The 14,182-nt window shown below is 43.4% G+C and overlaps 1 protein-coding gene across 1 annotated transcript in view; it reads right to left on the minus strand.

Moving 5' to 3' along the window:
• LOC141121932 (uncharacterized) overlaps positions 1 to 14,182 on the minus strand; it is a 603,393-nt gene that overhangs the window by 208,524 nt on the left and 380,687 nt on the right. The gene's annotated exons all lie outside the window — the stretch shown is intronic.

The raw sequence follows: 14,182 nt of genomic DNA on the forward strand, positions 1-14,182 counted from the left end.
CAGCACCCAAGGCAAGGCAAGTAATTTGGGGCCCTAACCCATGGACATTTAGCACTCTTCCCTGAGTCCCTTCCAGTCGTACAGTATTAAAACCCCTCATGGTACATTTTAGGATGTACCACTTTCTCTTTGTTCTCCTTTATTTCCCTTTTATCTCTCGCTATCCTGATTTCTTGTTTTTTTTTTTTGCCCCCATCCCTCTCTCTAGCCATCTTTCTTGTTCTTTGTCCTATTCTTTCTCTCCCTTTTTCTTTGTTCCTCCCCCTCTTTTCCTCTCCCTTCCATGTATTCTCTATTTTTATTCCTTCTCTTACTCCTTGGTGGGGGATCACTGGCAGTGCTGGGGAAGTTCTGATCAGCCAACTTAGGTGCTCTTGAGCAAGGCCATCTGAGAACTGTAGTGGGGACTTTTAATGGCAACTATAATCACAGGTAGTGTTACTCACTGTGTCTCCGACTTTGGGGTGTCTCCTAGCAGTGTCACCTATGCTGAAATCAGGAGATAGGATCTCCTCCAGCCTCTTCCACTTCACATTCCTCACCAGTCAGCTGACCTCTAGTCTCTGCCCCCCAGCCATGCAGTGAACTGGAGGCTCTAGGAACAGCCCAAATGGGCAGTCACAGACTCCAGGGACAGCCCTGCTTGGCGACCGTAAAAAGGCTGTGAGACTTCAGGAACAGCCCAGGATTTGGTGACCCCTGGCAAATCATCATTTGACCCCCAAGGGGGTCCTGACCCCCAGGTTGAGAACCACTGATCTAGAGTCAGTATAATTATAGGGGTCTGATAACGTTAAGATATATATATATATATATATATATATATATATATAGTCAATATATATATATATATATATATATATATATATAGTCACTTTAAGAATTTATAATACACTTGTTTCTTGCTTTCCTTAGGCATTTTTGTTTCTATTCCTGAGAAACACACCTCATTTTATTTTACAAGATTTGGATCTACTATTTCATCTGAATGGTCTTGTTTGGAGACTCCATAACCTGATTTAACAAAGAGGCAAAAACAGACATGGTCAGCCTTCCAGTAGAGGATCCACTGGGTTACTGGGTAATGAGAATAGACCTCTGGCCAGAACTTGCAATTGAGCTGCTGGGCTGCCCTGCATCCGGCATGCTTTCTGAATGGGCATTCAGTGTTGCTGGAAATGTTGTGACAGATATAAGAGCTTGTCTGTCCACAGGCTCCGTTGACCAGCTGACATTTATCAAAATGAATCAGACCTGGATTAGCAACTATCAAGATCCTGATGCCAATGTCACTGATTAAATGTTTTTTGGCTCTGAAATCTCAAGACTGCAGAGATTTGTGGGTGGTGAGTTCCCCTTATGCCCTGTACACACGATAGGATTTTCTTATGGAAAATGTGTGATAGGACCTTATTGTCGGAAATTTCGACCGTGTGTTGGCTCCATCACACATTTTCCATAGGAATTTCCGACATACAAAGTTTGAGAGCTTGCTATAAAATTTTCCAACAACAAAATCCGTTGTCAGAAATTCCAATCATGTGTACACAAATCCGACGCACGAAGTGCCACGCATGCTCAGAATAAATTAAGAGATGAAAGCTATTGGCTACTGCCCCGTTTATAGTCCCGATGTACGTGTTTTACGTCACCACGTTCAGAACGATCGGATTTTCCGACAACTTTGTGTGACCGTGTGTATGCAAGACAAGTTTGAGCCAACGTCCGTTGGAAAAAATCCATGGATTTTGTTGTCGGAATGTCCGATCAATGTCCGACCGTGTACAGGGCATTACAGTAATTTTTTGGTATAGGTTTTATGGACACAATTAACCACCTCAATATAGTGCACTTTCACACCCTTCCTGCCCATTTTTCAGCTTTCAGCGCTGTCACAATTTGAATGACAATTGAACGGTCATGCAACACTGTACCCAGGTGAAATTGTTATCATTTTTTCCCCACAAATAGAGCTTTCTTTTGGTGGTATTTGATCACCTCTGCAGTTTTTATTTTTGCGCTATAAACAAAAGAAGAGTGACAAGTTTGATAAAAACACAATATTTTTTACTTTTTGCTATAATAAATATCCATTTTTTTTTTTTAATTTATAGCGTCTACAAAATAGGGGATAGATTTATAGCATTTTTTTAATTATGTTTTTTTAATAGTAATGGCGGCCATATGCGTTTTTATCGTGACTGCGATATTGCGGCGGACATATCGGACACTTTTGACACATTTTTGGGACTATTCACATTTATACAGCGATCCGTGCTATAAAATTGTACTGTACTGTATAAATGTGACTGGCAGGGAAGGGGTTAACACTAGGGGGTGATCGAGGGGTTAATTATGTTTCCTAGGGAGTGATTCTAACTGTGGGGGAGGGGACTAACAAGGGGTGGAGACCGATCGGTGTTCCTCTGTACTGAGAACACACCATTGGTCTCCTCTCCCTTGACAAGACGTGGATCTGTGTGTTTACACACACAGATCCATGGTCCTGCTGTGTTACCGGGCAATCGCGGTAGCCCAGCGGACATCGCAGCCACCGGGAACGTGCATCGGGTCCCCAGTGACACGGTGGGTGCACGCGAGTGCCGCCGGCGGCGCACGCCCCCTGGTGGGCCTGGAAGGCGAGGGTGTCATATGATGCCCTCCCAGAACGAGAGCCTCGCTGCCTGGCCGTCATATGACAGCCGGAGGGCGGCAAGTGGTTAGTGATACTAACGTCTTGTTTCTTTGTGTTTAAAAATAACAAACATGTCATACTTACCTGCTTTGTGCAGTGGTTTTGTTCAGGGCAGTCCAGACCCTACTCTTCTCGGGTCCCTCCTAAGTGCTCCTAGTCCCAACTTCCTACCGAGTGCATCCACAGCAAGCAGCTTGCTATGGGGCACCCAAGCCAAACCGCATGTGTCCATTCAAACATGGAGCCGTGGCTAGGCCCCACCCCCTCTCTTTCTTCATTGGCTCACTGACTTTGATTGAGAGCAGCGTGAGCCAATGGCGCTCCACTGCTGTGTCAGCCAATGAGAAGGGAGAGTCCTGGGCAGCTGAGTCTCTCCTGCAACATCGCTGGATAAAGATGGGATCGGGTAAGTATTAGGGGGGCTGGGGGGAGCTACACACAGAAGGTTTTTAACCTTAATGCATAGAATGCACCTTCTTCCTTTACAACTAATTTAACACCTAAGGACACATTTTTCAGCACGTTTGACAGGCCGTCTAAAGGCCAAATACAGTATTTCCCATTTTTTTCCCCCCATTTTAAATCAATGTTTGGTTTAATACTGTTGGCTTAAATAACTTTTATCCTTCAATGTCCACTGTACTCTTAAAGTGTTACCAAACCCACAACAGTAAAATCAGTGTGTATATGCAGTAAAGCATGCTTGTTATACTCACTGTGGAACTTAAAGGGTTAATCCTCTGCATTGTATATAAAGGCTGTGTGATCCTGTCTTCTCTGATTCTCCTCTTCTTTAACTGACTCCAATCCATCTCATGATAGAACAGAGCATTAGGAGTCAGGCTGCACATGCTCAGTTTGGTGTGTAATGCTAGAGAGTTAGTTTTTTTTTCTTAGGAGAATGCATGTGATCAGCACAGGGCCAATCAGCACTGTCCACACAGAGGGTCAGGGAAGAATGAAAACTCCTCCTATGAGCTTTGAGCAGAGACTGATAGAAGTCACATGTTGCTATATACTGGTGATGAGAAAATTTAGCAGTTTACATGTACTAAAATAATTGCATTTCATGGTTCTACCCTGTTTTCCCGAAAATAAGACCTAGCGTGATTATCAGTGATGGCTGCAAAATAAGCCCTACCCCGTTTCCCCGAAAATAAGCCTTACCCTGAAAATAAGACCTACAAGGACTTTAACTAGGGCTGATTTGAGGGGTAGGGCTTATATTGCAGCCATCACCGACAATCACGCTAGGTCTTATGTTCGGGGAAACAGGGTATGTACTGCGGGAGACCAGATATAGTGAATGCACCTGACAAGTTTCAGTGGGGGGGTGTGAACGGATGGGCGGGTGTGTGTGGCGCTGCAGGATGGAGTGAGTAAGAAGGTGCTGTGTCCCCCCCCTCCTCTACCTCCCCTGTTCCTCCGGTCAGTGAAAACTCAGGCTGAGCGGTGTGTGCTTGTTTACCGCGGCGGAGAGTGTGCAGCATACGAGCCCTGAGCGGAGAGCTGTGTCCCGCTGGACGGAGAGTGTGGAGAAGCTCTGCTCCTGCTTTCCCTATCTCCCCTGATTCATTATCGATCCGTTACCGTTCTCTGTAGAGCGGCTGAATGCACTGCGGGACAGCTGGGAGTGACGTCACACGCCGCCGGGAGGCACTCGGGAAGCAGCAGATGAGGGGCAAGCGCGGGCTGTAACAGTCAACGCTCGTCCATCGGAGTAAGATCTGGAGATTCTTCAAAGGATCCAAAGGATGGGACCATTCAAAGGATGAGTATCTGGATAACCTAGTACAGATGTAATAATCCTGCTGTTGGTTAGTGGAACTTTCCCTGTATGGTGGCTGGGACTGAAGTGTCAAGCATAAGTTAAGTGTCCTGTTTTTGGGAGGGGAAGAGAAAAAAAAAAGAAATTGATGTCTTCTGCAAGACTTTATACTGTTTAATCAGCAAATTGTTAAATCTGTCATGATGTTTGATTCCATAAGTGGGTAATGGGGACAAGTGCGAAAAAGTCTGTTATAACAGTCCCTGTCCCTTTTTTTTTTCTCTTTCCTTAAATTAATGGGTCATTACCTTAACTGCAGTGTACCTAGGCAAACATCATAAGAACCCACACCAAACTGAGAAGCTTGTAAGCGAGCTATGTTTGGGACTCTTAATTGCTGTTCTAGCGAAGGTGCAAAGCAAAGGTATGCATGGTCCCAGGATTCTGGACTTGGGAGCTTAAACTGTCCCTTAGATATTCAATTTCTTACCTGCAAAATATCTGATACTCGTGTTAGTTACAAGGCATATATGTGTGAAGAACTGCTGGAATATTTTGTAAGAATAACTGGAATATCATACGTGTTACACCCACTCATACCCTACTTTTTTCTTGGAGCTATTTTAGCCACCTTAGAGGCTATTGCACTTAGGTGGGGCTTGGTTAACAGTAGGACATTGTAGAGCTGACCCTCGGTCGGAACCAACGGAGAGGCCGGCTGAGAGTGCAGGGCTATCCTTCCTTTCTTTTTTTTTTTTTTTTGTCGAGCTAACAAAAGCGTGTAGCAGTACAGGGTGCTGGTCATTGCTGTGATTGCCAACTGCTGTCCTGTTGCTTGGGTGTGCTGGGTGGGGTTCCTTTTTTTTTTTTTTTAAAGGAGTATATGATGCAGCACTTGCGCTCTGCAAAGGATAAAAATCCTCAGCAATCAGTGGCGGCAGCAGCAAAATTGGAGCAATATGCCCACTCCCCCGCTGTGACCCCCCCAAAGAAGGGGTCACAATCTAAAACACAACAGGGGGGCACTTCTGATAGGAAAAGTCAGGGCCAGCCCCAGGTCCAGTCGCAGCCAGCCATTGTAGCATCAATGGCCCAGTCAACCAAAACAAATATTAACAGAGGCCAGGGGCCGAGTGCTCAGAATGCAAATATGGGCATATCATCCGACCCCACCCTACCCTCAGAGAAAGAACCAACCTTAATGGATGTATTAATGGCAGTAAACGTATGTAGTAGTTCGCTTAAAGAACTTTGTGAACAGATGAAGGGAGTGAAAGAAGACTTGACACTGGTCAAACAGGATCTACAAAAAACTGCAGAAAGAACAACTGCCCTGGAAGGAAGAGTTAGCCTGCTAGAAGATGATATGTCGGATTTTCCGACGGAAAATGTGTGATAGGACCTTGTTGTCGGAAATTCCGACCGTGTGTGGGCTCCATCACACATTTTCCATCGGATTTTCCGACACACAAAGTTTGAGAGCAGGATATAAAATTTTCCGACAACAAAATCCGTTGTCGGAAATTCCGATCGTGTGTACACAAATCCGACGGACAAAGTGCAACGCATGCTCAGAATAAATAAAGAGATGAAAGCTATTGGCCACTGCCCTGTTTATAGTCCCAACGTACGTGTTTTACGTCACCGCGTTCAGAATGATCGGATTTTCCGACAACTTTGTGTGACCGTGTGTATGCAAGACAAGTTTGAGCCAACATCCGTCGGGAAAAATCCTAGGATTTTGTTGTCGGAATGTCCGAACAAAGTCCGACCGTGTGTATGGGGCATAAGAGCGCACAGGGTCCCCTTTAGGGCCCCTCCAGCTGGGGGACACCCTAGACCTCTACTTATGAAGTTTCTTAATTACCAGGACAAAGTGATGCTGCTGCGAAAAACAAGGGAGGCAAGAAATATCTTTTTTAATGGTGTTAAGATATCGTTTTACTCTGATTTCTTGCCGGACTTGCAAAGGTGTAGAGCCGAGTTCATACAGTCTAAGCGTACCCTACAAAAATTTAAGCTGCCCTATGCCCTTCTTTACCCCGCAAGGTTACGTGTGACAGCACTAGGGGGAACCCAGTTTTTTTAATCTCCAGGAGTTGAGAAGTGGCTGGAGGAAAATAAAGAGAAATTTTTAGATACCCTGTAGAGGGGCGGGTGTAGTGCTAGCTTTGGTAAAGCACTCACAGAAAGTAGTTATGCCACTGGAATTTACTTAGGTTGGATCCAGGATTACACACAAAGTTACGTTTGCAGGAAAATGGCACTTAAGCTACACATGAAAGGGTTTGTCAGTAATTACTTACTTAGATTGGTTGCATTATGGCTATGTTAAGCACGTCACTTAAACTCACTAATGAATTGGAAGCAGTAATGGCACCAAACTTATTGTTTAAAATATTGAAAGATAGAGGGGTGTTAAAGTTTCAGATTATAATGAATTTATTTTCTTTTAGATATGGTTACTTGGTTAGTATATATATATATATATATATATATATATATATATATATATTTGTTTGGTATCTTGATGCAAGTTAGAACATTAAAAATAGGCTCATGGAATGTCAGGGGACACCTCTCAAAAGGATGGCAGTACTCTCCATGATGGAGCAGAGTGGGGTAGAAGTGGTCTGCCTGCAGGAAACCCATTTAACAAAAATACACCCCAGCAACTACAGTCAAGGAAATATCAATGCCAATTTCATGCGTTTTACTCCTCATATAGTAGGGGGGTAAGCGTTATGGTGAAAACAGGGGTGAATTTTTCCTGCAGGCAATCCAGTATAGACGAGGGGGGTCGATATATTTTTCTATACTGTTCAATTGATAGTAGTATGTTTGTGGTGGTAAATATATACATCCCCCCGCCCTTTAACTTGCAGGTCTTGCTTAGACTGAATGAATTTCTGTTAGATAAAAAGGGGGTGCCGATCATAGTTGTTGGCAATTTCAACGAGATCTTGGATAGTAGGTTGGATAGATTTCCTGTACGGTCTCTCTCTAAGTCCATGGTGAAAAGCTGTCTGTGTCAATTCCTGGATGAAGTAGGGTTAATAGATCTGTGGAGGGTGCGAAACCCCGGGTGTCTTGCAATTTTCTTGCTACTCAGCTTCGTATGCTGCCCTCTCAAGGATAGATTTGGTTATTGGGAATGATAGAGCATTACAGATTACTGAAAGAATTATATACTTGCCAAGAGGTATATCAGACCACTCCCCAATGGTGGTTACTTTGAAGATAGGAGGGAACAATCCCCGGAAGGAGTGGAAAATTAACCAGTATTGGTTCGAATTGATTAAAAATCCAGATGGGGTTCTCCCTAAATTGAGAGAGTTTGTTGAAATCAATGAAGGAACGGCACCGCCTGCTGTGATGTGGGACGCTCTGAAGGCTTTCTTTAGGGGTGTACTAATACAGCACTTGGCCAAATTCAATAAAGAGGCTAGGAGTGGGGAAGAAAAAATTTTAAGAGAGGTGCTTGAGGCCGAAAATAATTATATTAATGACCCAACCCCCGAACGGGAAACAGCTTGGCTAGATAAACAACAAGAGTATAAGGTAATCGCTATGCAGAAAGCAGAGACTCTGTATCTCCTCCAGCGCCAGGCTTCCTCGGTAGAGGGTGAAAGAGTGGGAAAGTTGTTGGCACAGTTGGTAAAGTCCAATACTGCTCCATCCACTATTCTTGCCATTAAATCTATAGGAGGAGATATATTTTCAAATACTCCAAAGATAGTGCAAGTATTTAGGGACTATTATAAAAATCTTTATACCTCTCAGAAAAAAGGAATGGAAGATCTGATGGAGGAATTCTTGGGAGACCTAGTAATACCGTCTATATCACAAGAGGAAAGAGATCTTTTAGAAGCCCCAGTAACTCTTGCAGAACTGCAAGTAGCGATAGCCAGTATGGCAAACTCAAAATCCCCCGGCCCGGATGGCCTTCCAATAGAGGCCTATAAATATTATGGCGATGTCTTAATTCCAGAGTTGCTGAAAGCGTTGGAGGGGGCACTCAGAGGGGGACACTTGCCTGCCTCAATGCTGGAGGCAACTATTATAATGCTCCAAAAAGATGGGAAGGACCCCTTGGATGTGGCCGCTTATAGGCCAATCTCCCTTTTGTGTACTGATGCCAAAATTTTGGCTAAAGTCTTGGCAATTAGATTAAATAAACCTATCCATAAACTGGTCCATATAGACCAAGCAGGATTTATTGCCAATAGATCTACAAGTCTGAATAGCAGAAGGGCCTTTTTGAATTTACAAGCGCCTACGGAGAATGAGGGTTCAAGAGCTGTGCTGACCCTAGATGTGTCCAAAGCTTTTGATAGTGTGGAGTGGGGATATATTTGGCGAGTCCTGGGGAAATTTGGATTTGGTCCCTCGGTTATCGGATGGATTAAAATGCTCTATGATAGACCCAAGGCAAGATTAAAAATTAATCATGAGTTATCAGATTGGTTTGAACTGGAGAAGGGGACGAGACAGGGGTGTCCATTGTCTCCATTGCTCTTTGCTCTGGCAATGGAGCCCCTGTCCATCTCCGTAAGAGAGAGCTTTGAGATAATTGGGTTCCAGAGAAAGACAGGTGAAGAAAGAATTGCGTTATATGCGGATGACATCTTACTTTTCTTAGGAGATACGACCAACTCATTGTCAAAGGCAATGGGAATAGTGGAGTCATTTGGCAGTTTCTAAGGTCTAGAGATAAACTGGGAAAAGTCAGAGCTGTTGCCTATAGACCGAATAAGTGAGCCTATGGGGCAGGTAATGCCCCAGTTGGTAATTGTGAACGCACTGAAGTACCTGGGAATTGTCATAACTAAGGACCCTAATCAATATATTGGCAAGAACCTTGATCCGCTTCTGTCGAAATTCAAACAAAAGATAGGTATATGGAAGCGTCTTTCCCTATCAGTGGCAGGAAGATGTAGTTTAATAAAAATGATATGGATGCCACAATTATTGTATGTCCTGCACAATTCTCCAGTGTGGATATGCAAGAGTTGGTTTAGGAAAATCGAGAGCCTCTTCAGGGAACTGATTTGGAAAGGGAGACAAGCCAGGATACGTTTACGGGTGCTTCAGCTACCGGCGCAGGATGGGTGCTTTGCCCTCCCTCACCCGGAGCGTTAATTTTTAGCAACCCAATTGCAGCAGTTAGTGGGGTGTGGGGCACCGGGAGGAGGCACTCCAAATGGCAGAATTCTATTAATAGGTGCCTTACATAACACAATAATTGAAGCATTGGAGGCTGCTTCCTTTCATTATGAATATCCAACAATCAAACTGATAACGAAACTTTGGAAAACAGTTAAAAAACAGATGAGATATGATGGGTTTACTGACTATACTCCCATCTGGAATAACCGAAATCTGCAGGAAGTTCTTAAAGTAGGAAAAGTTAGAGAGTGGGAAAATCAAGGAATTAAAAATCTAAGACAACTTTATATAGGTAACACGCTAAAGAAATTCCCAGAGTTGGAACGTGAATTCGATCTCTCACCGAGTACCTTCTTTTCGCATCTTCAGCTGGAGCATGCCCTCAAAGCTCAGTTTAAGAAGCAGATTCTAGAGTGGAAAGAAATGCCCTTATTCCAAAGTATACTCCAAGTAACCCCCACTAAGGGATTAATATCTAAGATTTATGGTCAATTGAGCAACACAGTTAATAAGGGGGGTTACTGCAAGCTGTTAGAGCTAAATGGGAAGAAGATATAGGAGTACTGTCTCAGGCACAGTGGGAGAGAATCCTGGAGATAGGGCCCCTGCTATCAGTCTCCCCTCCACAGAAGATCTCGCACCTGATGCTGCTAAATAGAGCCTACTATACACCTAAACGGATCTTTAAGTTTGGAAGAAGACCTAATGATAGCTGCCCCAGATGTCGGGGGACGGAGGATCTTATCCACATGTTGTGGAGATGCCCCAAGCTGTTCCGATACTGGGAGGGGGTGATTAATAGCCTGAGAGATATTTTTGGTGTTTCATTGGAGGAGGAGGCCATAGTATGTATCTTGGGGTATAGACGGGTACAGGGGGAGAGGAAAAGCACTACATTGTCAATTTTGAGATGTCTGTTCCAAGCTAGGAAAATGATAACATTACGGCGGCAGTCTAAGGAACCCCCCACAGTGAAAGACTGGATTGCCACAGTAAGTATAGCTCTTTGTAGGGAAAGAACTGAGTACATTAAAAGGGGCAATCTCCAGGAATTTGACAAAATGTGGAGACCGTGGTTGGAAAAGCTAGGCCGCCCTTAATAGGAAATATAGGTGATAAAGCAACGGTAGACAATGCTAACCTGCCTAGTATACCAAGGCAATGTAATGGCAGATCGAAACAGGTTCCATAGTGTGGTTAAATCAACAGGCTTAGCAATTAGGAATAGAACTCTAGCCGGGATGGAAAGAAAAGGAAGAGAAAGGAATTTTTTTTTTTTTTTTATTTAGGTTAGACCTGTAATCACATTATGAGTTCTTTGATAGGGGACGGGGTGGTGGTGGGGGAGGCGGGAGGGAAGGGTGTATAACCTAGGAACCCCAACAATCAGGTTAGGTTGTGTAATACTGGCAATAGGAGTGGGGTGCGGGGAACCCCTTAGGTATTTTATGGATTCCCAGGCTGGTATATGACTACCAGGCTGGTATATGTAACCTCTATATATCTATTTATTTATTGTATTTAAACTAGTCAATGTTTAATCCCTTTGTGGAAAAGAAGGGAAAGGGGAGAAAAAAAAAAGGGAAGAAATAAATAAATAATAGGCAAAGAAAGCAAATAAAATAAAGCTATAAGAATTTACCACAATGATGTGAAAACGAGAAGGAGACGGTAAAATGAACGTTGAACTGATTTTGCTTCTTGATAATATTTGCTGAAGTGGTAAAAAACAAGAAAAAAAAAAAAAAAGATATAGTGAATGCAGGTTCTGGGTTTAGTAACACTTTAAGTGCATGACTTAGATCTCAGTCATTATATAAAACCATGCCAGACAAAGGAAACTAAGGGGTCTATTGATAGAAAATTTGTTGGATGACATTCAGCCATTACATATTATACCTGTAATTTAACGCAGTGATTTCCTATGATCTTCAGCTCCATCTAGTGACTATAATGGGGTACTTTTCCTAAAAAAACATCAATCAGTAAAAATAGCACAATCCTGCAAAATGGCCACTAAATGGGGCCAAGGAAATTACTATATGAAAGAAAATACATCCAATATTCATCACAGCTGTTTGAATGCTGGTCATCTATTTAATTTTTTAAAAAGGCCTCTAAGTGTTTGCGAAATATCACAGCACAAAATGTACTCAGCCAATGAAACTCCATTTTTATTTTTCTATTGCTATCAATTGCCAACACGGTACAACACTTCATCCATGTCTTTGGTGATCTCTGATCTCCTTATGAACTGTTTCTTACATGTAGGGATGAGCCCGATGTTTGAGTCAAACGTAAGTTCGACTCGAACATCAAGTGTGCGCCAAACATCGAACAATATGCGGTGTTCGCGGCAAATTCGAAAGCCGCTGAACACTGTTAAAGTCTATGGGACACTAATATGAAAAAACAAAAGTGCTAATTTGAAAGGCTTATATGCAAGTTATTGCCATAAAAAGTGTTTGGGGACCCGGGTCCTGCCCTAGAGGACATGTATCAATGTAAAAAAAGTTTTAAAAATGGTCGTTTTTTCAGGAATAGTGATTTTAACCGCTTGCCGACAGCCGCATGTACATATATACGTCGGCAGAATGGCACGGCTGCGCAAATGGGCGTACCTCTACGTCCTTTTGAATTTGTGGTCGCGTGCGCGCCGCCGGCAGCGTGCGCGATCCTACCGCGAGCTTCGTGAGTGTGATCACGGGTCCCATGGACTCGATGTCCGCGGGGATACCCGCGAACGTCTCATGGAGCTGAAGAATGGGGAAATGCTGATGTAAATAGGCATTTCCCCGTTCTGCCTAGTGACACTGTCACTGATCACAGCTCCCTGTAATCGGGAGCGGTGATCAGTGATGTGTCACACACAGCCCCTCCGCCCCACAGTTAGAATCACTCCCTAGGACACACTTAACCCTTGCAGCACCCCCTCTTGCTTAACCCCTTCACTGCCAGTCACATTTACACAGTAATCAATGCATTTTTAATCGCAATGATCGCTGTATAAATGTGAATGGTCCCAAAATCGTGACAAAAGTGTCCGATCTGTCCGCCATAATGTTGCAGTCACGATAAAAAACGCTGATCGCCGCCATTACTAGTAAAAATTAATAAACATCCCATAAAACTATCCCCTATTTTGTAGACGCTATAACTTTTGCGCAAACCAATCAATAAACGCTTATTGCGAATTTTTTTTTACCAAAAATATGTAGAAGAATATCGGCCTAAACTGGGGAAAAAAAATGTTTTTTTAGATATTTTTTGGGGATAATATAGTAAAAAATATTACCTGTTTTTTCAAAATTGTCGCTCTTTTTTTGTTTATAGCGCAAAAAATAAAAACAGAGGTGATCAAATACCACCAAAGAAAGCTCTATTTTTGGGAAAAAAGGACGTCAGTTTTGTTTAGGAGCCATGTCGCACGACCGCACAATTGTCAGTTAAAGCGACGCAGTGCCGAATCACAAAAAGTGCTCTGGTCTTTGGCCAGCCAAATGGTCCGGGGCTTAAGTGGTTAATAATGCTTAAAGTGAAACAATAAAATTGAAATATTCATTTTAATATTGTGCCTGGGGGGTGTCCTTAGTATGCCTGTAAAGTAGCGCTTGTTTCCAGTATTTAGAACAATACCACAGCAAAATTACATTTCTAAAGGAAAAAAAGTAATTTAAAACTGCTCGCGGTTGTAATGAATTGTTGGATCCCGGCAATATAGATAAAAATCATTTTCAAAATGGCAGGGGTTCCCCCAGGCCATTACCAGGCCCTTTGGGTCTGGTATGAATATTAAGGGGAACCCCGCACCAAAATTTAAAAAAAAAATGCGTGGGGGTCCCCCCAAAATCCATACCAGGCTCTTCAGGTCTGGTATGGATTTTAAAAGGGAACTCTGTGCCAAAATTTAAAAAAAAAATGGAGTAGGGGTCCCCCAAAAATCCATAGCAGATCCTTACCTGAGCATGCAACCTGACAGGCCACGGGAGAAGGGGGAGTAAGAGAGCCCTGTGGTTGAGGGGTCTGCGGGCAGGGGGTTTATCGGAATCTAGAAGCCACCTTTAACAAGGGGACCCCCAGATCCTGCCACCCTGTCCCCTATCAAATGGGTATCAGGTACATTGTACCCCTACACATTCACCAAAAAAAAGTGTCAAAATGGTAAAAATGACAAGAGACAGTTTGGGACAAATCTTTTGTTAAAAAATAAAAATATTAAAATGTCCCGCAATGTAAAACCATTGTCCATCACGTTGCCCGACGAACCGGAAAAAGAAAAAAAAACAACACCTCCGCCTCCATGGGAGGCGTCCGGCCGAATGCAGGCTTTTCGGTTTGACAGCTGTTATATAGCTGAAGGCGGAGCCACCTAGTGACGTAAACGGATGACCCCAATCTCCTCTGTCACGTGGCATCAGAGGGGGCAGGGTCACCCGTTTACATCACCGGGTGGCCCTGCCCCTCAGCTATATAAGAGCTGTCATTGTGAAGAGGCTTCAGTCGGCGGGAGCCTCTATGGAGGCGGAGTTGTTGCGTTTTTTTTTCAGTTC

The sequence above is a fragment of the Aquarana catesbeiana genome, unplaced genomic scaffold (genome assembly GCF_042186555.1).
Source record: "Aquarana catesbeiana isolate 2022-GZ unplaced genomic scaffold, ASM4218655v1 unanchor235, whole genome shotgun sequence".
NCBI classification, from domain to species: domain Eukaryota; kingdom Metazoa; phylum Chordata; class Amphibia; order Anura; family Ranidae; genus Aquarana; species Aquarana catesbeiana.